General features: G+C 42.9%; 1 protein-coding gene across 1 annotated transcript in view; it reads left to right on the forward strand.

Annotated features, from left to right (window-relative positions):
- The first annotated feature begins 500 nt into the window (after window positions 1-500).
- The window catches only part of LOC126259932 (uncharacterized), a 269,463-nt gene continuing 245,062 nt past the window's right edge, over window positions 501-24,901 (forward strand). The window contains exon 1 of the mRNA XM_049957024.1: window positions 501-633. The gene's annotated coding sequence lies outside the window, so the exon portion shown is untranslated. The remainder of the gene's footprint in view (window positions 634-24,901) is intronic.

Consider the following 24,901-nt stretch of genomic DNA (forward strand, 5'->3'; position numbering starts at 1 on the left):
ATCTTTTAACCATACAGTAAAGCTGCATGCCCTCAGGAAAAATTACGGCTGTAGTTTCCCCTTGATTTCAGCCGTTCACAGTATCAGCACAGCAAGGCTGTTTTGGTTAGTGTTAAAAGGCCAGATCAGTCAATCATCCAGACTGTTGCCCCTGCAACTACTGAAGAGGCTGCTGCTCCTTTTCAGGAACCAGATGTTTGTCTGGCCTCTCAACAGATACCCCTCCGTTGTGGTTGCACCTACGGTACGGCTATCTGTGTCGCTGAGGTATGCAAGCCTCCCCACCAACGGCAAGGTCCATGGTTCATGGGGGGGAGGTGGAACTTAACCATCAGAATACTGCCATCAAAGTGACACTTCCTTTCAGTGAAAGCAGCTCTTGGAGTGACAAACAATGACAGCTCAGGCAGAAGTATCTTTCTGAATAGCTGTTTTTTTATGAAGTTACTGTAAATACTAATAATTGTTTACTGGCCACAAATAGGTTTTCAGTAAAGTTGTTCATGTACAAAATTTTATTTTCAGGAAGACCTTTCTGCTATTATGACTTCTGAAAGAAATGAGGTGCAGAAGTTATTCTGGAAATTGCTTGTATGGATTCATGATGATGTCACTGACATGGAATCAATCAAGGTATGTAATCAGTGTATGTATTGGTCACTAAAATTTTGATAATTTGCATATGTGAAGTTGAATTAATGAAAAGTAATTGTACACCTCAGACTGGATTTTACTTTCAAAAAAATTTTCATATGTTTCAGTTCTAAAATATAGGGTGCCCAGAAACATTATGAAGATAATGGAAACACTTCACAGCATATTTCTCCTGGCTATGTCAGTTTATAAGCTATGTTTTTGCTTCATACCAGTTTTTACCTGCTTATTTTACATATTGGAGTTAGGTCAAATTTTAACCTCTATATCTTGGAAAGGGGAAGGTATCAAGGAAATTTTGAAGGTTGTTAGAAATTGGAATCGTACAAAAAAAATGTGAAAAGATTCTCTCCCTGCCCCACAATTTCTAAGAAACCGCCCATGAACTACTGATGCCTCCATAAGCCCCTTAAGGCCCATCCTAGAAAACATCTAATGCAAAAAGAACAAATGGATTAGCAATTTCCTCCATTTGCTTAAGCTGGAGGAGGTGTGTAATATTCATACTTGGATCCTGTACATAGGATAGACACTAAGACGATACTTGACACTACCTTTCTATCATCAGTCCAATAGAACCTGTGGTATGAGCCGGAGAAAAATTTCATTTTTTTGTACGATATTTTGGAACATATTGGTGAGCATGCAATTGCAGGCATACCAAACAGGAATCCCGTGTTACTGTGGGAATGATGAGTGATAAAATGGTCATCTTGAAGATAAGAGCTATCCAGCATTTGACTATAAGTGAAAACCAAAATAGTCTCTGATCACAAATATTTGTTTTATTTAATGATTGATTTTGATTGTTCTGATCATCATCAGATTTATCTGTAAAAGATGTGCATATTTATGAGTACGAGTGTTATGCTAAGTTACCAACATTGTAGTTAATAGTTAAACAATATACCTGTCTCCAGAATGAAATTTTCACTCTGCAGCGGAGTGTACACTAATATGAAACTTCCTGGCAGATTAAAACTGTGTGCCAGACTGAGTCTCAAACGCGGGGGACCTCTGCCTTCCGTGGACAAGTGTTCCACCAACTGAGCTACCCAAGCATGACTCACAAACCATCGTTACAGAGGCAGAGTGAAAATTTCATTCTGAAAACATCCCCCATGTTGTGGCTACGACACATCTCCGCAATATCCTTTCTTTCAGGAGAGCTAATTCTGAAAGTTTCACAGGAGAGTTTCTGTGAAGTTTGGATGTAGGAGATGAAGTACTGGCAGAAGTAAGGCTGTGTGCACTGATTGTGAACTGTGCTTGGGTAGCTCAGCCGGTAGGCCACTTGCCCATGAAAGATAAAGGTCTCATGTTCAAGTCTGGGTCCGGCACACTGTTTTAACTTGCCAGGAAGTTTCGATATACCTGCCCTCTTGAAGTTAATAAAAAGAGACCAAATCTATGGCCACAATTGTCACCATCGCGTAGTATAAAAACACGATAAAATTTTAATAAACACTCACAGCCTGTGATGTAGGTCTGTTGTTAGCTCACTGTGCTTACCAACCATAGTGCAAACAGTTGAGGGGGATTGGCCCCTAGATTTCGCTGACTGTAAGCACTGTTTACCAGGGCACGTTATAAAGCAGAATATACCTTGTCTAACACTCTACATGAACCAAAATAGGATAAGTTAAAAACATATCTAAAAAGGAGCTACAGCTTGAATATGGGTCTGCTGTAAATTGTTAGTTAAAATTACTGGTGTTGTGGTGTATGTATCACACAATGATACTAATTGAAAGCTGTATCTTAAAACATGAGAAAAGCTAGAGGCACAATGGGCTAGATATTATGTAATCCTGTTTTCTGCCGCAACAAGGGACCTAGTATTACTAGGACCTTGTTGCAGAATAAAATGTCGGCAGTGTAGGGCCAGGGACAGGAAATAAATTATTAGGGTCTGAGTTCAAATGGTTCAAATGGCTCTGAGCACTATGGGACTTAACATCTACGGTCATCAGTCTATTAGGGTCTGAATATTACAACACACAAGAACAACAAGAGCTTGTAATACAATGAGAAATAAGTGTTCAGTGTAAATTGGTTTTGTTGATTCAGCAGTTCTAATTATTCCATAGATCTCACTTTTTTCCAAAATATTCAATAGGTGCTAGAGTTCAGAAATATGTTGTCTGAATGCAGTTTGGCTTTGCAGATGTATAAGTTCCCTACATCTGATATAAAATTTCTACCTCTGTCCAATCAAAAATTTCTCACAATCACCATATTGTACTTTATAGAGGTAAGAATTTGAATTTTTTTTTATCTTTATTACCTATCTTGTGTCTAAGCTACAGCATTGACAAAATCCATGATACATTAATGCAAGAGCACTGTAGTCATCTCATCTGAGTGTGTGTATAATATTGCACATGGAGAATTGGCTATGAAAAAGCTATGTGTGAGGTAAAGGATTGCTTGCAGTTGACCAAAAGCACACCAGGCACAACATTTCAGTGCAATGTCTGGCAATGTTTAATAGCAATCCACAAGACTTTTCACTGGTTTGTGACTGTTGATGAAACCTGGATCAATCATGACAAACAGCAATCAAAATAATAGGCATCCGCTGGTGAAAGTGCACAAAGAAGGCAAAGACAATTTTTTCAGCTGGTAATTGATGGCCTTTGTTTTGTGAGATTCCGAAGAAATAGGCCTCATAGATTACTTGGAAAAAGACAGAATTGTAATAGTACCCTATTGTTATATCATTTGGAACTAAGATTGGCATGCAAAAATGTTCTATTTCATCAGGATAATGCACAATCCCACACATAAGTGATAACAATGGTGAAAGTGCATGAATTGGGCTTTGAATTGGTTCCTCATTCACTCTGTTCATCATATTTAGTCCCCAGTGACTTCTTCCTGTTCCCTAACTTGAAACTTTGGCTTGCTGGAAAGACATTTTCATGATATGAGGAAATGATGGTTGCAGTCAGTGAGAATTGTGTAGAATTTGAGAGAACCAATTTTTCCAATAGTATGAAAAGTTGGAATATTGGTGAATCAAATGTATATCCCTCAGAGGAAACTGTGTGAAAAAGCAATCTAAATTGTTTGTGAAACAAACATTTTTTCTTACCTTTTTACCAGGCTTCTCATATGACCCTTGTACAGAAGTTCTTAAATTTTTTGTCAACTTACCTGTTTACTTACTCTTCAGATCTCGAAGTTTATCAGGGAAAAATGATAAAACTGTGTCCATAAATCAGGGAATTGACAGGGAATTTCATTTTGGGTAACTTGTGCAACCATTGATACAGAACTGAGACATGGCTGACCCTTGCTGCCCACGTCCATATCCCTCCAAGTGGTTCCCTTTTTTCCTGTTACTGGTTGATAGGTACTAGTGACACTTATCTAGATGGGCATCTGTTTGAACACTGCTCAGTTCATAGAAATCATGGGGAAAAAAACTAACAAAAATTTTTAATAAAGAATTCTTTACTCCTCCAGGTAGGTGGCCCCACCATTCACCCTTCAGCCATCACCTTTCCACAGAAGCAGAGTATGTAGTGACTGTAAGTTATGTTGAAAACTTGATTAAGTGCTCCCTTGGACAGACGACTTTTAGTAAGAGGCCCCTATTAGCTAAGGGATTGGTGGGAGGGGGGGGGGGGGTAGTTTTACAGAAAATTTCAAAAAGGGGGTATTACAACAGTTTTCTTCTTTTTGTTTTGTTAATTTCAGTAATTTGTGAAAATTGGTAGCATTATCCAATTTAAAATATAGTGTGATCATTGACAATGGTGTTTCTTGGTGCATTTATCTTGCTTTACAAAGCAACTGGCCAGTCCGGCGCATTGGCATGGTGGTGCATCAGTGGGCTGGTATGAGGATGGTGCCACATGTAGCAATGTGGTGCTCACCAGAAGAGCTATTGGCAGGTGGTTGGTTTGGCCGGCTATGCTGGATGAGCTGAGCAAAACAGTCACTTTAAAGTTACTAATATATATTGCTGAAAGAACAACTTCTTGAGAGTGTTACTTGACTTTTATTGTTTGACTGCATCTACAAAACACAATCAGATTAGCAATCACACAAATACTCACAAAATAATTCCCAAAACCAACACAAAGCAGTCAAATACAAAAACTAAGAATGATCAAGAAACCAAAGGGGTTCTGTGTGCAGTCATACTCCGCAGTGTTGAAACATCTCCGCTTTTAGCACGACCACTCAAAATCACTGTCGTTCGCCACACAGCCTCCCTGCTGAAAATGTAGAGCACCTGGGACTTACGGGTACTTGAAGTGTACCTGCCGACCTCCTCGTGTATGTCTATGTGGTATTTGCTCGGGCGATCTCTGCTGACTGGACGATGGAGGCACAATAGAAATTGTTTCCTCTGATTTCCTGGGTGCTGGCTTGTTTGCTGGGTGAGATTCTTTGTTACCATCAGCAGGCATGTATGCTGGCTTGACTCTTTCTATTGACACCGCTATTGACTTCCCATTGTAGGAGATTTCCATTGTATGTGTGTTTCTGTGCAAAACTTTGTAAGGCCCCAAATACGGTTGTTGCAATTGTGGTTTGACAATGTCTGATCTCAGCATAATGTGGGTACAACAGCTCAAGTCTTCGTGCATGAAAGTTGGTTGATCACCATGCCTAGTGCCTGGAATTGTGCCCAGATGCGACACTTGTTGTCGTAACTGTGCTATGAATGTAGGTGATGTATCAAATTCTCCTGTTGTAGGACTCCTGTCTTCAGTGAAGTCCACTGGGACATGAATATTCTGGCCATACACCATTTCTGCAGTAGACATGCCTAAGTCAGGCTTGTAAGTGGTGTGCAAACCAAGTAATACCAAATGCAGAGCCTGTGTCCATTTATCTTCATGACACATAAGAGCTGCTTTTAAAGTCTGATGCCATCTTTCAACCATACCGTTATTCTTGGGATGATAACTGGTAATTTTGTGGTGGTTCATTCCACACGGCTTGGCTAACTGTTGAAATAAAGTTAACTCAAACTGTCCCCCTCTATCTGTGGTGACATGTACAGGACAAACAAAATGCACTATCCATATGCCTATGAAGGTTTTTGCTGTCATTTCTGCTGAAATGTTTGCTATCGGAACGGCTTCTGCCCAATGGGTATATTGATCACTTACCATAAGAAGGTAGTAGAAACCATCTGAGGGCAGTAATGATCCCACCAAGTTGAGATGGACATGAGCGAAAGTTTCGAAACTGTCAGGAAAAGTCCGTAATGGAGGATGGGGATGATGACCCACTTCGCTTCTTTGGCAGGCCAAACATTCTTGTGCCCATCTCTTGCATTCTTTGTGTTTTGGTTGGCAGGAGAGCCAACACCGTGTTACTAGAAGGAGGCCGAAAGGCACGCGTTTTAGCTGACGCAGGCTGGCGTGAGGTCTGGAACAGGACAGGGAAATTAGAATTTAGAAAAACGGATGTAGCTGGTGGAATAATTAACTTTAATCCATTAATGAAGAACGTCGGTCTTGACGGTACATGATTCATAATATCAGTAGTAACTGATAATGGCGCCTTGCTAGGTCGTAGCAAATGACGTAGCTGAAGGTTATGCTAAACTATTGTCTCGGCAAATGAGAGCGTATTTTGTCAGTGAACCATGGCTAGCAAAGTCGGTTGTACAACTGGGCGAGTGCTAGGAAGTCTCTGTAGACCTGCTGTGTGGCGGCGCTCGGTCTGCAATCACTGATAGTGGCAACAAGCGGGTCCGACTTATACTAACGGACCGCGGCCGATTTAAAGGCTACCACCTAGCAAGTGTGGTGTCTGGCGGTGACACCACATTCCTCCCCCGCAAATCGGCGTACGGTTGTGGCATAAGGCTTCCGCCCGCCGTTTGGAGGACCCCATGTTGACGTATGCAATGAGGTGGGGAGCCTAACAACAGGCGAGGCTGTGCCACCCGCACCGTGCCATTCGGACCGCAGGGAACTAGGAAACGCCTGAAAACCTGCTCCAGGGTGCACACCAACATGCAGTGCATGCGCCCGCAGAGAGACACGAGGGGCTGAAGAGTCGACCTCCATTGGGTCGGGGCACCCGACGGGCGAAGACGACAGATGGTCCGGAGCAGGCAAGAGTTCTATGTCGGAGGACATCTGGTCACGGGAAGCGATCGGCAGTGCGTGACCCAGGGAGGCGCCCGGCGGTTGCAGCGACGCGGCAGATCCCATGTGATGACAGAGGCGCAGCTGGTTGAGATGCCGGTGCACCTCACCAGAGGTCCCCAAAACCAGATACATAGCACGTCCGAGGCAGCGAAGAATGCGCCCTTCGAGCCAACGCCGTGAACCGCGGTAGTGATGATAGTAGACAACGCTGCCTGGAGCAATATGAGGACAAAAAGAGCAATAATGCGTCCTCCCGAGAATGCAACTCTCTTAATTTCAACGTCTGTGACTTGAAAGTCCTGACCAATCGTTCAGCGGCACCGTTTGACTGTGGCGAAAACGGTGCGGACGTCAGATGTTGAATACCATTGGCCTTGTGTAAGCGTTGCCAAGGGGAAGTGGCTTTTGGCCATGCAAAGAATTTCCGCGGTGGTGCTGATTGTTGTTGGGCACACCCCATGCAAGAAGAGCACATATTCGTAATCGCGGCATCGAGTCCGAACCAAGTACAGTGCTGACGAGCAAGTTGTTTCTTTCTCACTATACCCCAATGTCCTTGGTGGAGAAGCTGTAAGACAGAGGACTGTAACGAACGTGGGACCACAACGCTGGACTGATCATTATCAGAACGCAACAGCAAAACACCACGTCGAACAAAAAGTCTCTCCTGGTGAGCAAAAAATCGGCGAACCAACGGGTCCCCGATCCGTGACTTTGGCCAGGACCATTGCGTAGCAACAAAACGCAGAATGGTAGCAAGGACAGGGTCGGCAGCTATGGCTGTAGCTACACCACGATAATCAATTGGAAACGATTCGACCACGTCGTCCGTTTCCGAATCAATGAACATGCAAGAAGTTCGGGGGAATCGAATGCTCTATCCTCAGCAACAGGAAAATGGGACAACGCATCGGCGTTTCTGTGCTTAGCAGTGGACCAATACAAGATATCGTAGCGGTACTGCGAGAGGAAAATAGACCAGCGAATGAATTTCTGCACTGTACGTGGAGGGACAGGCTTGTTCGGATGAAAAAGCGATGTCAAAGGTTTGTGGTCTGTGATGATGGTAAAGTGACCACCATACAAGAAATCATGAAACTTTGTAACACCAAATACGAGAGCCAATGCTTCTTTCTCGATCTGTGAATAATTTCTTTGCACAGACGAGAGCAATTTGCACGCAAAGACAATAGGGCGATCGTGCGATCTATCTTTGTGCGCAAGCACAGCACCGATCCCAAAATCCGATGCATCCACCATCAACAAAAGGGGCTTCTGGGGATCAAATGGCGTAAGGCAAGTATTGGAAAGCAACGCCGATTTCAACTGGCGAAAGGCGCATTCGCATTCCGTCGTCCAGACGAACGGAACGCCTTTACGGCGTAAGCGATGAAGTGGAGCTGAAATGGAAGAGGCATGCGGCACATATTTATGATAATAGCTGATTTTTCCCAGCACACTCTGTAGCTGCTTCAAATTCTGCGGCGAAGGCAAGTCTTGTATGGCACGGAGGTGCTCAGGACTGGGATGTATGCCTTGGGCAAGTCACGAGCAAAAAACACACATTTGTCCTTCCGCAAGCGAAGACCATTTTGTCGCAAGACCTGAAATAATGTTCTGAGATTGGCTAAATGTTCTTCTTCCGTCTTTCCGGAGATCACAATATCGTCCAGATAGTTTGCTGCAGTAGGGACCGACGCACAAACAGTTTGTAGATATTGCTGAAACAATGCAGGGGTGGATGCACACACGAATGGCAGTCGTTTGAATCGATACAAACCAAGATGCGTGTTAACCACCAAAACGCGTTGGGAGTCTTCGTCCACTGGTATTTGCAAGTACGCATCTGCTAGGTCCAACTTCGAAAAATATTTACCCGGGCACAGTTTGTCAAAAAGATCTTCCGGGCGAGGTAAAGGAAAAGTTGCAATCACTAGTTGTGGATTCACTATTGCCTTGAAGTCCACACAAAGTCTCAATTTTCCCGAAGGTTTTGGCAGCATTACTAAGGGTGATGCCCAGAGAGAAGCCTGCACACGTTCAATTACACCTTGTGATTCCAAATCGTGTAATGTTTTTGTGACCTCATCACGCAACGCGTGGGGAACATTGCGCGCTCTGAAAAATTTCGGTTGCGCGTTTACTTTCAGTTCCAAACGTGCTTTATAGTTCTTAGCGCAACCAAGCCCCGGTGCAAAAATGTCTGCAAATTCTTCACATAGACGAGAAACACTGTCTGAAGGCACAGTCTGGTTCACTGATAGGACCTGATTTACTATAGACAAGTTAAACAACTGAAATAAATCGAAACCAAACAAGTTCACTGCAAAAGAAGAACGAAGGACATAAAATGACACAAGTTTGTTTGTCCTTTGTATGTTGCAAGAAGGCTGCACTGTCCTAACACGGGGATATCTTGACGTGAATAGCTAGTTAACATTTGCGGCACACAACAGAGGTGTGCCCAGCAGTTTGTACGTGTCTTGATTGATCAGTGAAACTGCAGCTCCGGTATCGAGCTGGAATGGTATCACTTTGCCGTTAATGTCCAAGTCTACAAAAAGTTTATTGTACTGCTGACGACAAGAGTGACTGTCTCATGCAACGTGAACTGACACTGGTACAAAATCACTTGCGACGTGACGGGATTTCCGGCGATGGCGACGCACAGTATTTGTGGGACGAACACAGTCACTGTTAGAGAGAGTGGCACTGGGCGGAGTGGAATGAACTACATGAATTTCCATGGGCGAAGTTTCACGAGCCTGAGTATCCTTGGTTCGAATTCGGCGTGAAGCAAAGGGCCTGGAATGGTTGTGAGTTTCCGATCTGAGCTTTTTCTGGCAAACACTCTGAACATGTCCTGTTTTATTACAGAAAAAGCAAATAGCCTGGCGTGACGGGCAATTCTCACGCGAATGTCTAGTAACGCACCGTGGGCATGATTTCAGCACTGCATTTGCGTGCCTGCGCGGCACACATGGCTGAGAGCCTGGCGGCAGCGGCACGGCTGGGCGCGAGTGCTGTTTTCTGCTCCGTGCAGCTCGCCCGGCGGGCCGGTTAACCTGACACACGGCTGGTGAAGTTTCAAATGATTCCTGAGCAAAGTCAAGTGTGTCCTGCCGATCCAGTATGTCCATCACTTGTTGAAGGGAGGGATTGACTAGTTTCAAAATCTGTTCCCTTATACGAACATCAGAAACGTTCTGTGCAATTGCATCACGTACCATAGTATCTGAATAAGGGAGTCCACATTGACACTCAAAAGCACAATCCCTAGTAAGGCCTTGCAAGGTTGCAACCCACTCCTGATTAGTCTGACCTCACGTACGTTTTGTACGAAAGAAGGTATAACTTTTCGCAACTACATTGACTGAGTCTTTGAAATATGCATCTAATGCAGACAAAATTTCGTCGTAGGACAGAGTTGCTACGTCGCGTCGGGGAAATAATTTGACTACCACACGGTACGTTTGTACGCTGACCGAAGACAACAAAAATGGCTGCCACTCGTTACCTTGAATTCTGTAGGCGGCGAGATGGAATCCAAATTGGCGTGACCACTCCGTCCAGCTTTCCAGTGCAGCATCAAAAGGTCGAAAAGTTGGTGCAACAGCGTGTTGTGTCTGCGTTAGTGGTGGAGCGGCGGCTGCCGCATCGTTTTGCATTGCCCGTTGACCCTGGACGAGCTGTCCAAGGGCATCCAGTAAGGCCTGCGTCTGCTGATTCTGTAAGAGATAAAATTCGGACAGTACATCTGGAGAATGTGGTGATGCCATTACACAAGTACGAGGGCCGTTCAGAAAGTAACCTCCGGTTGATTTAAAAAAATACACCAAGTTAAATAAAAATATTTTAATATATACATCTTACAACTACATCTTTGCACTATTTTTCTACATAGTCTCCATAGCGATTGAGGCACTTATCGTATCTCTTCACAAGCTTTGAAATTCCTTCTGCATAAAAATCACCCGCTTGTGCCTGGAGCCAGCCTGTGACCGCATCTTTGAGCTCTTCGTCGTCATCAAACCGCTGTGACCCGAGCCATTTCTTCAAATGCATGAAGAGGTGATAATCACTTGGCGCCAGGTCTGGGCTGTAAGGTGGCTGGTTGATAACGTCCCACTTGAAGGACTCAAGAAGGGCCGTTGTTCTGCGAGCAGAGTGAGGACGGGCGTTATCGTGCAAAAAAAACCACGGCGTTTGTTCTGTATAGCCCGTCGTAACTTTTTTATTGTTTCACAGTACACGTCTTGATTAATGGTCGTACCACGTTCCATGAATTCAACCAACAACACCCCTTTGGCATCCCAAAACACCGTTGCCATCAGTTTTCTGGCAGAAAAATCTTGCAAGGCTTTTCTTGGTTTGGTAGGCGAATTTGAATGTGCCCACATCTTTGATTGTTCTTTTGTCTCAGGGTTCACGTACTTAATCCAGGTTTCGTCACCGGTCACGATTCTGTTTAACAATGGTTCTCCTTCGTCCTCATAACGTGACAGAAAGTCTAATGCAGAGGCCATTCTTTGAGTTTTGTGGTGGTCGGTAAGAATTTTGGGCACCCATCGTGCACAGAACTTACGGTAACCCAATCTTGCTGTCACTATCTTGTACAAGGGAGTCTTAGAAATCTGTGGAAAACCAGTAGACAACTCCGACATTGAGAAACGTCGATTTTCACGAACTTTTGCATCAACTGTCTGAACAAGTTCGTCAGTCACCAATGATGGTCTACCACTCCTCTCTTCATCATGAACGTTTTCTCGTCCACTTTTAAATAAACGTACCCATTCACGGACAACTCCTTCACTCATAACTCTTGGTCCGTACACAGCACAAAGCTCACGATGAATAGCTGCTGCAGAATATCCTTTGGCTGTAAAAAACCTTATGACAGCACGCACTTCACATTTGGCGGGGTTTTCTATTGCAGCACATATTTCAAACTGCCACAAAAACTAAACTAGCGCAGGTACGACGTTCACTCGACCACGGCTTGATGCCGACTGACCTGTTGAGTGCGTGAACGCACAGATGTCGTCGCTACTCCCCCCACAACCCGCGCTGTGACCAATCGGAGGTTACTTTCTGAACCGCCCTCGTAAATCAGGGCAATATCGATAAGGACGTGGTTGTGCCTCGTCACCAATGTTTTGGTTGGGAGGAGAGCCAACACCATGTTACTAGGAGGAGGCCGAAAGGCACGCGTTTTAGCTGACGCAGGCTGGCGTGAGGTCTGGAACAGGACAGGGAAATTAGAATTTAGAAAAACGGATGTAGCTGGTGGAATAATTAACTTAAATCCATTAATGAAGAACGTCGGTCTTGACGGTACATGATTCATAATATCAGTAGTAACTGATAATGGCGCCTTGCTAGGTCGTAGCAAATGACGTAGCAAAAGGCTATGCTAAACTATCGTCTCGGCAAATGAGAGCGTATTTTGTCAGTGAACCATGGCTAACAAAGTCGGTTGTACAACTGGGCGAGTGCTAGGAAGTCTCTCTAGACCTGCCGTGTGGCGGCGCTCGGTCTGCAATCACTGACAGTGGCGACACGCGGGTCCGACGTATACTACTGGACCGCGGCCGATTTAAAGGCTACCACCTAGCAAGTGTGGTGTCTGGCAGTGACACCACACTTTACCCCGGGCCATATGAAATGTTCTTTCACCAGGCAGACCGTGCTCCTGATGCCAGGATGGGTCAGACCGTGAACACAATGAAATGCTCGTCTTTGGTAGTCTGTTGGCACAAATGGGCACTTTCTACCTGTAGAGACATTGCACCAAACTTTGAGACTCGAGTTTGGTAATCTGATTTGCACTAGATGGAAACCCGTATTCTCCCTTGAGGAAATGCTGCAACTCTACATCCTTCTCTTGTACAACTACCTACTTGTGAAAGTTAATAGTTTGGGATATGCCATTTATTCAGGAAAGATAATCTGCTGCAAAACTGTCTGCTCCTGTTATATGCTGTATGTCGGTTGTGAATTGAACTATAATTTCAATCGGTCTGTGTTGCCTCGGAGAACTATGTTTGTCTCACTGTTTGAAAACAAACGTTAATAGTTTATGGTCCATGAAAATGGTTAAATCTTTTACCTCTACTGACACTCTGAAATATTTGATTTCCTCAAAAACTGCCAGCAACTCACGATCATATGCATTCCAATTTCTTTGCCGCACATTTAACTTTTGGAAAAAAATGCCAAGGGCTGCCACACAAAAGTAACATATTGTTGCAGAACTGTGCCTATGGCTGCCTGACTTGCATCAACAACAATTTCCAAAGGTGCAGTCGGATCAGGGTGTACTAGAAGCGTTACATAAACTACACTTAGTTTCACTGCCTCAAACAAGCGTTGCATTTCCATAGACCACTGAATTCTGTGCTTACTTTTAGCATGAGATTGCTGCTGTCAAAAGCCACTGTTTTTACACTGTCCCTGGTTAGTGTGGCCTGTAGAAATTTAACATTCCTAGAAATCTTCATAATTCTAGATATGTGATCAGGAGTGATACTTGCTGTAACGCTTGCACCTTCTACGGCGTTGGAGTAATTCCTGCTGCGGTAACTAAGTACCCTAAAAAAGTCACTTGGTTTTGTCCTAGGACACGCTTCTTGAAATTAATTGTCACACCATAATCACTGAGACATTGAAAAACCTGTGACAGATGATCCTAATGCTCGGTTGTAGTTTTGGAAAATACTAGAATGTCGTCAATGTAAGCAAAACAAAAATGTAGCCAAGCAAAACCTCTGTGATAAACCTTTGCCATGTCTGGGCAGCAAGCTGAAACTCACGAGGAAGTCTGCTCCTATTATTGGTTCTCCTACACCAACTACAATAAACTGCCATTGATATCCCTTCCCCAGTCCGAAATGTAATAGCAGAGTTATTTCACCAAATGTCTTAATCACTGAGTTGTTTGCTGCAGAAAACTGTAAGGGCATGGGCTTCACACGAACAAGTAGCATCTTGTGCAGGTATAAGAAAGCATCAAACCCTGTGTCTATGACGAACTTGCACTGCGACAGTTTGTCTGCCACAAAGAGTCTGTGTGAGAATGAATTGTTTTGTAGGCACTGTAAATAACTCCCGCAGCTGGTCACGCCTATTGCTGGCCGCTCAAGAAGTTTGGGTAATTGCACAGTGGTGAGCATTGTGTTGCATGATCATCAAAATGCTCATGATACCAACAAAATTGACGACAATGCAGGCTCAGGCTGTTGGTCCTAGCTGGTGACTGAGAAAACGTTGTCTGAGATCTCTGAATTTTTTTCTCTTTATCGTCAACATTCGTTTGCTCATGCTACACTGTTAACATCTCTACTTGGCATGACAGTTGCTGTACTGCATTTAACAACTCCTGCAACTTGTCCTGTATATCTGTATGGTACTTCTGCTGTGTTGCTGCAGCCATCTCTGTTGATGCTGCTGTATAATGGCATGGAAGCTCTGTGATTGTTGGTAGCAGAAGTGAAATTGTTTCCTGTACTCGGTCAGCCATCTCTGCCAGCTTATCTAAATTCAGTTCCATTCATGAATGTACGGTGGTTTGCACTGATACATCTAGGTGGCTTGTCCACAGCACTCGCAGCATTGAGTCTGGCAATTCCGTGTCTGCTGCGAGGCTTCTCGGGTGCCAGGGAAATTGTGAAGGCATCTTGTCTCCTATCTTTTCATGATGCAATAAATGTAGGACTTGTTGCTCAACCGACTTGGAAACCCATTGTATTAATGCTGACTTCAGGTGTTGGTAACAGTTTTCAGATGGTGGGCTGACAATTATATCTTCCACCACAGATGCATAGTTTTGGTCCATCTGGCTTACCACATAGGTGAACTTTTTTTTCTTGTTTGTTATTCCACTATACAGGAAATTTGCTTCTTCCTGTGCAAACCAAATTTTCACGTTCTGTGTCCAAAACGGTGGTAAACATAGAGCCTCATGCGAGATTAAACCTATATCTGATTCACTGCTGTTACGAAACGGCACGTTGCTTGAACTTGTATTGGTTAATAAAAAAAGATAAATGTGAGAAGAGAGACCGTGAAAAAGGGAAAGAATGAAAAGCAAATCGGACTTCGTATTACAGAAAATCTAGCGGACTTCGTTATTCGGAAAAGCTATTGTTGGGGTGGTCCTTGTGGCGTTTTTGAGCAAAAGTTAAACCAATTTCCACTACAAAAATTTTTGAAAAAGAACAGAGAACAACAAAATGTAACTGACAGGGGGAAATGGCGTAGCTTTGAGTTCATTCTTTACCAGATTAACATGTCTTCTTTCGGGCGGCGTCCAGGTCTTCAAAAATCTCCTTCATTTCTGCATGAAAAAAAACTGCTCCAAAATCTTGCAATAGTCCAGGAATCACTAATTTATACCAATTAAAATCATCTTGATACTGTATGCAATTTAATTCACTTTGCTACTTCCATCATCCGAATTTCTTAACAACTTCCACAATGTCTACACATTACAATCAGACTAGCTATTAAGTTTTTTACGTCAGCGTCAGATCACGTCTGCCTTCAGCTTCGGCTATCAAGAGACAATTGAAAACGGATAGAAAAACAAAAAAGGTTACAATTTTGGTATTTTCTCTGCCGTCGAGCGCTCATACCGCTGCGACGGGATATTTTTTATCTGAGGGAACGAGTGTAGCGCGGCGAAATTCAAAGTCCCGCTACATCGCCCCCTCGACTGTCACGCTAAAACACTTAGCGTGGCAGGCTAGCAAACCTAAAAGTCAATACATGTATATTTTCATTGGAGAGGCCACGTGCATCCATAGGGGATAATCTTAACCAACACTTACTTTCTAAACCTATATATTAAATACAATTATTACAGTTTGGATCCTTTTTACACAATTAATATATATATATATATATATATATATATATATATATATATATATATATATATATATATATATATAGTTTGTGTGAACAAGCTGTTCGCCAGAGCAGCTAATGTCGTGCGCTTCCAGCGTTGGTTTCCCAATGCATCTCTGGCAGCACGTAGTCTTTGCGCATGCGCAGTAGCATCACTGAATTTCGCGTGCGGCAGTTTCAAAATCGCTGTGTTATGACAGTCTTCAACAGTATTCATTCTCACATAGTGTTCATTACAAGTTGTTATTCCAGCATAAATGTCGTGTTAAGTCCGATGACACCATAAGATTGAGCCTGTGCGTGATCTGAAGCAACGTCCATGTCTTCTGTTACGACACAACACTCCAGGTCCTTGTGCGTTTTCATGACTATTGTTCCCGGGGCATATATGGTCGATGTAGTTTTTAGCCTCCACATCGCCTACGACAGGTGCTGAGTTTATTGTCTCCAAAGCATCTGAAGGCCGGCCAGGAACAACGGCGTCGATGTTCGCAAAGGTAGGTGTTTCACCACATTGTTTACACTTGCCAACAAACGTTCATTTGCAGTGTGAAAATCCTCATTATCGTCGAAGTAAATTGCAGTTTATATCGATTTACAAACAGTTATTTGGTTTATGCGCCATAATTTTCACAAACAACACAAAATTCGTCGTTTATAACGTTCACTGTTTAACACAGTTTGCAACACTTTTTTTGCCATATTTTCATTTTAACCAAGTTCACTTTGTTCAAGCATGTTTACATCGTTAATTCTGAAAGCTTACATTTCGTGGTCACGTTTCAAAATATGTTGACAATATGCAAAGTTTTAACACATATACAGATACATATAAATTTACAAGAATATACATGTGAAATATTTACACTAAAAAAAAATTATACTAAGTCCCATTGGCTTTCTTTTATTGGGGTTTATGGTCATTTTGATTTTCTTTATTAAGGTTTTGACGTGCCAAGGGATATAAGACTTAATGTTTAAAAGCACGGGCTTTCCTTCATTTATTATTTATCTCCATTTCTTGGCTAGTGGTTGACCAGGCTTGTAATGCCATACTCAGTTTTCTTCATGTCTTTTTATTCATACCTGAAAGTTTACTATCACACAATATATTCTTACATTCCATAAACAAACAATACCCAGCTGCAGGAGGTGGTAGGATAATGGAGAAAGAAAGAAAGATAGACTGGAAGAAACTATTCACTACCTATAAACTACCAAATCCTACAGCTAATACATAAAAAGAGAACACAATACATTATAATGTTTGCATCGCCTTCGAGGGGTGTGTGAAAGGAGGTGCTTACAATTTACCAAATCATGGGTAAATGTAAGTGTCCTTACGTCAAGCGTGTGTAGTGTAACGTCATGACAGATTCTCTGTTTGTGTTCTGACTGTTCATATGACTAAGTGTATTATACCTTAACAAATCCTTGCATGAGTAAATCACATATCTGCTCAGTACTACCTCAATATCTCCACTTCTTGTGGATACCGTCTATACATATGGAAAATGTATCTCAGAGATTCTCTCTCTCATAATGTGTATTATATAATGACATATCAAATTTCCTCTCAAGAGTTCAACTTCTACTTTAGTGAAGGTTAAACATCATGTATGTAGTATATATATATATATATATATATATATATATATATATATATATATATATATCATTTCTATCTATAAATTATAAATAAAGAACATATTATTATAATTGACAGTAAAATGTCTCTTTCTCACTGTCCGTTGCTCGACGTCGGCTGCACGGATGGTCACTGCTCCTTTGCACTTACCTTGCATTGCCTGAAAAGGTGGAGGTGTTGTACGAATCGCAAAACGGCCTTAATAACTCTATCTTTTGCTTCCTCAGGGTTTTCTGTCTTGTGTAAAAAAATTTTTTTTTGTATACAAATGTATTCACATGAGGGCTGTGTAAAAATTATATTTCAACTTAAGTTCCTTAAAATATCATTCTCCTGTCTGAACACAAACTATAAATGTTTTCTTCCACACAGTGGCTTAACAAAACTTAACTAAAGGTTACCCAGTAACACTTCTGCCATAAATTAAAGCTAATGTGTTTCCAAGCTATGTTCTTATCACACTTATCTCCACAGCTGTAATCATCATTATGTTCATTCTGCTTTTCTTGCATTCATTCATTTTCAAGGGCACTGTAAATAGATTCACATTTAACGCCTTGTACTCACATGTTCTAACTCATCACAAATGTTTTCTTTCAAACTGAAATTCTTATGTAATCTTAAAGATGTAGACTGTTTACTCACTTCTCCATGTAGCACAATATTACCAAAACATTCTCACTCATTCCTTACTCACATATTCATCATAATATATATATCCTTATATATTAAACATATTCCTCATCAAACATTAATATATCACATATGTGGGGCCATTTGGTACTTCCATTCTCATAAAACTCCAATATCATCTTCCTCAAATAATCTCTTGTCTCCATCAACTACTTCACAGTAACTTACCTTCTTATATTAACTTAAATATTAACTCATTCATACTGATCATTCATTCTTACATCCTCATTCATTCTGCTACATACCTATGTCATTACTGATCTCAATAGCTATTATTTCCTCTCATTGTAGTGCCTTGAAATAACTAACTAGTTGTTGATTCACCTTATAATTTACAATTAACAACCAATGTAACCTGCGTAGGTCTCATTCCTATATGAATATCTTTTCTCATTTAGTAAGTGTACTCACCTGGGTTTACCTTCTCTTCATAATTATGTGTACAAGTGTAACTGCAGTATATAATTTCCATAAATGAATGTTTGTGTTCTTAGGCTGTATAACTTAATGTTCGTGTATTCAATACAAATATTTATGATCTCGGTTTCACAGCAACTTGCTCATGTTCAACTTAGTTATCATTATATTATGTTGTTTTAGTGCACAAAGGGTTTCAAATGTCTGTGGGGATGCAGCCCCTTCGGCTTGTGAGATAACGGGTATTCTAGGGAGTAACAACCTGGGTGAGGTATGCTTGCTATTCTGAAAGGACCTGAATATAATAGCTGCTATTTTCTGTTCAGTTGTTTTAATGTTGTAGACTTGGGACGTGAACGCAAAAGAACAAGGTTCATCAACCTGACAGGTTTATTAATTCCTGTTCTGCTGTCATTTTGTCGTCGTACCTGAGGAAACAAACCGTCTCAGCCGTTGCGCTCTTACAACACCTCACGACCGAAGCACGAGCGCTTAGCTCGGTCGTCGACTGTTTTCCGTCGTCTGCTGTGTTTGGCCGGGTTCATTGACAAGCTCCACTATGTTTACATTCCGGCCGGTTGGCGCCCACGCGTCAGCTGATGGCGCGCCGCAATTGTTATTGCTACTTCGTGGCGGGGAGTGCATAACTGTACTAGGGAACGGGGGCGGATTCCGTGGAGGGTTATGATTTGTCATGCGTGAATTTTGTCTCTTCCATAGTGGTGGGCAGGAAATCGCGTATCTGTTAGAAATCGCAGTGACTGAGAAGTCACAGATATCACAGTAGCAACTTTACAAAATCTAACTGCGATTTCAGTCACAGTTAGCAGTCGCAAGTAGTATTTCACATTCAAAGACGTGAGCCATCTATTGGTCGAATTTAGCACTGCTTTCTGCGATTTCAGTGACAAGTCGCAACTAAGAGTCGCAAGTAGCAGCTAAAAAGCGCGGTTAACAGTGCCATCTGTGGGTCAAAGTTCGTACTACGCCCATCTCTGCGGTACGCTATGGAGTCTAACTGCGATTTCCGTGACAAGTCGCAACTAAGAGTCGCAAGTAGCAACTAAAAAGCGCAGTTAACATACTTTTCCTAGTGTCATCTGTTGACCGACGTACGTACTTCGTTATGAGAGCCTTGTGCCTCACGAGATCGATGTGCTGTGTGTGCATATGAAGGGCTTATTTCAATAGTGGTACAAGTCCATTTTTGTTAATTTTGAGATATAGAGTCGTAAAGTTACATGAGCGCTGAAAAATCTGCAGTTGAGATACCAGAAATATTCAAGCATATGGCTTCTTGCTAGAGATGAACCTTTATTTATGTTTGTTTGGATCACTAATTTCAGAAGCATTATAGACAGAAAAGTGGAGGTAATGGACTTGTACCACTATTGAAATAAGCCTTTCATATTATATGACGACATGCACATTCAGCATCAGTTATGGTTGGTCAAATACTGCTGTGACTCTGAATGTATTATATTAATAAGAAGCAACATTGCCGTTTTCTCCTGAAAATATCAAGTAACGTAACAAATGTGTTTGATTCTGCTTCCAATATGACAGTTTTGGTTAATACTCCACATGCCTACAGGACTTTGCAATGTTAACACAGCAGAACTCAGACATCTGTATAAGTGTAGAGAAATGAAAACAGTCATATGAATGCCTCACTTTTGTTACGACACAGTTCGAGACTCGGGAGAAAAGTTTTACACCTGGTGTTCTACATGGCAACTTCACACACAAGAACTTTTTGCCGACACTACTACCACCTACATAAGTAAGCTTTTCCTGTGTTACTTTCAAATAATGCACTTAAGCTATTCCTGATTTAACTGGAAGATCTGTACTTCCCACTTTCATATCAACAGCCTCAAAATGCATATTGTAGACTTCGGGATATGTTACAGGTCAGTGTCACACCAAGATTGTGGAGAAAGGGGGGGGGGGGGGGCATGTCGCTCTCCAACAAGTGTTTACCAATAAGTAAGTGGCGGAAAATTATGGGTATAGGACGGCTTAAACATGTGGAAAATGAGATTTTTATTATTCACTCACTGTATTTGACATTTATTATTCCTTTAAAATCGCACAACAACTTCGATAAAACACAGCTTAATCATTAACACACTTATTTCACAATTGTTTCACTTTTAAACTGCAAATCCTCTAAGAGCTGTCTTGAATCTTCACGAGTCCCTCCCAACAGCCTTGATGTGGATAGATACGTACAGCAACCAGTAATCAGAGTCAGAACTGTGTCTGCAAAAACACAAGGATTATTAAACAATTTTTGCTGTCATTAATTACTAGAAGTATAATTGACAGAGTAGATTGCTAATATTTGCTATAATGAATATCACATTTGCAAGAACGATCTCACTGAAGTAATTAAGTCCATCGAAACGCTTAGAAACTAACCTATCGTCTGACGAAAACGGTCTAAAGATGCAGTGGCAATTTCTTCAGATCTGTTGACAATGATATTTTCAGTTATCACTTTACTGAGTGACTGAAATGTAGTTCAGGTACCTGTGAACATAACAATATGTTACAATTCATTTTCTAAATACGAACTATTATGGTACTGTACGGCTACTTACATATTAATTACACTATTAATATTTTCACAGTTGTTTCTTTAATACAAAATTAAAGCCAACGGAAGAAAAAACGTAAAACATACTTGCCAATGACAGGTTTGTTGCGATGCAATTTTCCGTGTTGACAGATGTAACTTTTTCATACAGTAGTAAGTCGCAGAAATCGCAGAAGTAGCAGGAGTCACAGAAATCGCAGAAGTAGCAGAAGTCACAGAAATCGCAGAAGTCACAGAAATCGCAGAAGTCACAGAAATCGCAGAAGTCACAGAAATCGCAGAAGTCACAGAAATCGCAGAAGTCACAGAAATCGCAGAAGTCACAGAAATCGCAGAAGTCACAGAAATCGCAGAAGTCACAGAAATCGCAGAAGTCACAGAAATCGCAGAAGTCACAGAAATCGCAGAAGTCACAGAAATCGCGGAAGTCACAGAAATCGCAGAAGTCACAGAAATCGCAGAAGTCACAGAAATCGCAGAAGTCACAGAAATCGCAGAAGTCACAGAAATCGCAGAAGTCGCAGAAATCGCAGAAGTCGCAGAAATCGCAGAAGTCGCAGAAATCGCAGAAGTCGCAGAAATCGCAGAAATCGCAGAAGTCGCAGAAATCGCAGAAGTCGCAGAAATCGCAGAAGTCGCAGAAATCGCCGAAGTCGCCGAAGTCGCCGAAGTCGCCGAAGTCGCCGAAGTCGCCGAAGTCGCCGAAGTCGCCGAAGTCGCCGAAGTCGCCGAAGTCGCCGAAGTCGCCGAAGTCGCCGAAGTCGCCGAAGTCGCCGAAGTCGCGGAAGTAGCAGAAATCGCGGAAGTAGCAGAAGTAGCAGAAATCGCGGAAGTAGCAGAAGTAGCAGAAATCGCGGAAGTAGCAGAAGTAGCAGAAATCGCGGAAGTAGCAGAAGTAGCAGAAATCGCGGAAGTAGCAGAAATCGCGGAAGTAGCAGAAATCGCGGAAGTAGCAGAAATCGCGGAAGTAGCAGAAATCGCGGAAGTAGCAGAAATCGCGGAAGTAGCAGAAATCGCGGAAGTAGCAGAAATCGCGGAAGTAGCAGAAATCGCGGAAGTAGCAGAAATCGCGGAAGTAGCAGAAATCGCGGAAGTAGCAGAAATCGCGGAAGTAGCAGAAATCGCGGAAGTAGCAGAAATCGCGGAAGTAGCAGAAATCGCGGAAGTAGCAGAAATCGCGGAAGTAGCAGAAATCGCGGAAGTAGCAGAAATCGCGGAAGTAGCAGAAATCGCGGAAGTAGCAGAAATCGCGGAAGTAGCAGAAATCGCGGAAGTAGCAGAAATCGCGGAAGTAGCAGAAATCGCGGAAGTAGCAGAAATCGCGGAAGTAGCAGAAATCGCGGAAGTAGCAGAAATCGCGGAAGTAGCAGAAATCGCGGAAGTAGCAGAAATCGCGGAAGTAGCAGAAATCGCGGAAGTAGCAGAAATCGCGGAAGTAGCAGAAATCGCGGAAGTAGCAGAAATCGCGGAAGTAGCAGAAATCGCGGAAGTAGCAGAAATCGCGGAAGTGGCAGAAATCGCGGAAGTAGCAGAAATCGCGGAAGTGGCAGAAATCGCGGAAGTGGCAGAAATCGCGGAAGTGGCAGAAATCGCGGAAGTGGCAGAAATCGCGGAAGTGGCAGAAATCGCGGAAGTAGCAGAAATCGCGGAAGTAGCAGAAATCGCGGATGTAGCAGAAATCGCGGAAGTAGCAGAAATCGCGGAAGTAGCAGAAATCGCGGAAGTAGCAGAAATCGCGGAAGTAGCAGAAATCGCGGAAGTAGCAGAAATCGCGGAAGTAGCGGAAATCGCGGAAGTAGCGGAAGTAGCGGAAGTAGCGGAAGTAGCGGAAGTAGCGGAAGTAGCGGAAGTAGCGGAAGTAGCGGAAGTAGCGGAAATCGCGGAAGTAGCGGAAATCGCGGAAGTAGCGGAAATCGCGGAAGTAGCGGAAATCGCGGAAGTAGCGGAAATCGCGGAAGTAGCGGAAATCGCGGAAGTAGCGGAAATCGCGGAAGTAGCGGAAATCGCGGAAGTAGCGGAAATCGCGGAAGTAGCGGAAATCGCGGAAGTAGCGGAAATCGCGGAAGTAGCGGAAATCGCGGAAGTAGCGGAAATCGCGGAAGTAGCGGAAGTAGCGGAAGTAGCGGAAGTAGCGGAAGTAGCGGAAGTAGCGGAAGTAGCGGAAGTAGCGGAAGTAGCGGAAGTAGCGGAAGTAGCGGAAGTAGCGGAAGTAGCGGAAGTAGCGGAAGTAGCGGAAGTAGCGGAAGTAGCGGAAGTAGCGGAAGTAGCGGAAGTAGCGGAAGTAGCGGAAGTAGCGGAAGTAGCGGAAGTAGCGGAAGTAGCGGAAGTAGCGGAAGTAGCGGAAGTAGCGGAAGTAGCGGAAGTAGCGGAAGTAGCGGAAGTAGCGGAAGTAGCGGAAGTAGCGGAAGTAGCGGAAGTAGCGGAAGTAGCGGAAGTAGCGGAAGTAGCGGAAGTAGCGGAAGTAGCGGAAGTAGCGGAAGTAGCGGAAGTAGCGGAAGTAGCGGAAGTAGCGGAAGTAGCGGAAGTAGCGGAAGTAGCGGAAGTAGCGGAAGTAGCGGAAGTAGCGGAAGTAGCGGAAGTAGCGGAAGTAGCGGAAGTAGCGGAAGTAGCGGAAGTAGCGGAAGTAGCGGAAGTAGCGGAAGTAGCGGAAGTAGCAGAAATCGCGGAAGTAGCAGAAATAGCAGTGGCGGAGGGATACACGACGTATGTTCCTTAACTGCGACTCTTAACTGCGACAAATCGCAGTTAAGAATAGCAGATACTGAAAAGTAGCATTCACAGAAATCACTGATATCGGAAAATCGCAGTTTAGCCCATCACTAGTCTTCCACATATTCTGTCGGTGATTGTTGGGATTGCTATTGTTTTGGTGGTAATTATGTCTGTTATATGTCATGTTCCTGTCAAAGTAGCCCGGGTTGTACCGGTTATTCTCACGTCTCCTATTGTTGTTGTTGTACTGCCTGTAATTTTCATTTTGCTTGCAGTTACCATTTTGATATGGGTGATAATTATTGTTATTATTATTATTATTATTATTATTATTATTATTATTATTATTATTATTATTATTATTCCACGAATTTCTGCGGTTGTTCCTACTGTCATACACGTTTCCATTTGAATATGTTGCGCAGGCATCGTAATGTGTCGCGGCGCTGACGGATGGTTCCACCAACCACCGTCACTACGGTTCCTTTGGGGTGGGTGCTGATTTTGGTTACTAATATGAGTAAAATTTGAATGGCGTGAATCGCCTCTGTAAACTACGTCCATTTGATCTAAGAAGTTTAAAAAAGTCTTAACGTCATTCTCCGGTACTCCTATTATTCTGTCTCGGTATGGAAAGGGTAAGTGGCTCTTTAAAGTGTCAATTATCGCTGGCAAGTCGGCTGGTTTGGTCCAGTACAGTGTCTTGTCTAGGTACCTCTCAAAGTATTGTCTTAATGTCTCTTTTTTAGGGTCATAGGTCTCGGGGTTGCACACTTCTCTCCTTAGACTCTGTTGCTCATTCTCGGACCAGAATTCGTCCAAGAAGGCTTGTTCGAACTGATCAAACGTAAGGCACCGCCGTTTCATAGCGGCACCCCACTTAGCTGCTCGTCCTCTCATGAGATTGGTGACGTATCTGATTTTATCGACTTCTGACCAACTACGTGGAAAAACACCGTCAAATGATCTAATAAACACAATAGGGTGGACTTTGTGCTTGTCCTCACTGGAAAATGTCTGAAAATGCCCATGTCTTACAAACGTGTCATCGGCCATGCCGGTTGGCATAACTGTATTGACGTGGTTTGTGTCACTTGCTACTCTAGGTGTCGTACCGTAATATTGCTCGTTTGGTGGAAAAGA

This window comes from Schistocerca nitens, chromosome 5 (genome assembly GCF_023898315.1).
Source record: "Schistocerca nitens isolate TAMUIC-IGC-003100 chromosome 5, iqSchNite1.1, whole genome shotgun sequence".
Classification (NCBI taxonomy): Eukaryota; Metazoa; Arthropoda; class Insecta; order Orthoptera; family Acrididae; genus Schistocerca; species Schistocerca nitens.